The following is a 2,106-nucleotide window of genomic DNA, read 5'->3' as shown; positions in this document are numbered from 1 at the left end:
TGCCACTCTTACCCTCGGTGTCATCTGTGGTTCCATCCTGATATCCGTAGACAGTCGTACCCATGCCAATGTTGGTCTCAGGTTCCCCGGATGCTCTGTGATGTAAACTCGAGGTAACCCTTTTACCAACGGCACTGCGTCGCCTACATCAAAAAACCCGTAGACAGTCGTACCCATGCCCTTGTTGGTCCTAGGTCCCTCAAACGCTCTATGATGGAAGCTTCGGTGTCCCCTATGACCAACGGCACTGCGTCGTCTACAAGGTTAAAGGACTCCAACTTTCGTTGTCTTCTTAACAGTAATTACACCTGCCACAAGGTAACTGCTCCAGTCGTGTCCCAGCATGATACTCATTTCAATGCCTCCAACCGGCATTCAAGACATTGCCTCAGCTTTATCATGCTCACGACCTACCCCGTGCTGCAGTACAATATTAAACCGAGACAGCTCCTCCGGCAACCGTCTCACCAGTTAACCTTGAGGTTCTTGGAACCCGATGAACCACCTCAAACTTGAGTGGTCATTCCGTACAATAAAGTCTACCAAATAAGAACATAACTACCATAATTACCATATGCAATGACATTCTCCTTGCCGCCCTGGACCTATGGTACCCATGCACTTATGTATTTATTCAATGCATTGGTGTAAAGCATAAACTCATCCACTCCCATCAGCAAGGCTAACCCAGGCGGTTGTATCAGAGCCTCTTATCAAAACTTCAAAAGCTCTGACCCACTCTCCCCGCCACACAAACTGATGTTTGCCTGTCAAAGCATAAAACAGATTCTGCTTTTACAAAGCCTCTATGGTAGTTCACCAGATCCACCTCTACTGAATCTGACTGTCATGACTCCTTCAAATTTAAGCTCTAATTGCTTAAGTGCCTCCATGACAGTCCTATTATCCGGTGCCCCTTGTGTGCTACCGGTCATTTCTCCCACTGCAAAAACATGTTCCTTTTCTTCGCACCATTCCTCCTCTTCGAACAACTTAGGTTGGTGCTTTGACATACCAAATATAGCCATGTGTGCCTGTCGGTATTTACGGACTACCTGCTTGGCCTGTTGGATACTCGTAGGATCAAGCATAAACACATGATTGCCTGCATCCTTATCTAACAGGCCCTGACAGAAACGACTTATGACTTGATTAGTCACAAATGAATCTGGCAGGCCTCTGAACGCTCTTGCTGCAAGTGTCAAAAGCCGGTCTGCAAAATCATCTAACGACTCGCCCTCTTCCCGACAAGTCTGCTGAAATTGCAATTGAGGCGCAGCTGGCAACTCGTGCACACCAAACCGCGCCTCAAGCTTACTATGTAAACCCTGGTAAGAGTTCACCTCACCACTATCATGTATCAGTACATAATAGTCCATAGCTTTGCCAGTAAGACACCAGCAGAAGCCCTCAAATTTCTCAGCATCTGACCATCCGCGTGTCTCAGCATATCTGGAAAACTTTAAATCAAAAGCTTCCCAGTTGCCCTTACCATCAAATGCCAAATGCTTTTGCAAAGAACTTAATTTCTTTGCCAGCTGACTATAGTCGGCTCCCACTCCCCCATCTGATGATGGTCTACTTGCATTGACATTACCATCATCACCAAAAGGAGTGCTACCTTCACCAAGGTTGAAATTCAGTTTCGTTTCTGGTAACGATACCTTATTCCTGCCCGATGCTGGTGTCCCAAGGAATTCAGCTGGAGTTTTCAATAATGGCCTGTGCATACCAGAAGATACAACATGCATTCTTGGTCTAGGGGTGATCAAGTCCCCAGGCCTAGCTAGAGTATCTCCGGTCTTAACATGTGACCAAGCACAGGGCTTTTTTCTAGCCTCAGGCTCCTTATCACTGTCTTTAAGTGGCCATAGTTTATTCTGGGTAAAATCAATTCGACCCAGCTCAGACTCTGTAAATTTCTTACGACACAACACGGACAAGACTTCCGGGGTTATGTTCCCTGTTGCCTCACGCACCGACAAAATTGCACCTGCAATCTTTGTATTAATGCCAGGTATCATTCTCAATTGCTCAAGGGTAGCAAAATTAATTGAAACCACTTGTGCACTAATACCAGATGTAACTGACTTACCTTCTGGACTC

The sequence above is a fragment of the Mercenaria mercenaria genome, chromosome 4 (genome assembly GCF_021730395.1).
Source record: "Mercenaria mercenaria strain notata chromosome 4, MADL_Memer_1, whole genome shotgun sequence".
Taxonomy (NCBI): Eukaryota; Metazoa; Mollusca; class Bivalvia; order Venerida; family Veneridae; genus Mercenaria; species Mercenaria mercenaria.
This window is presented reverse-complemented; position numbering follows the sequence as displayed.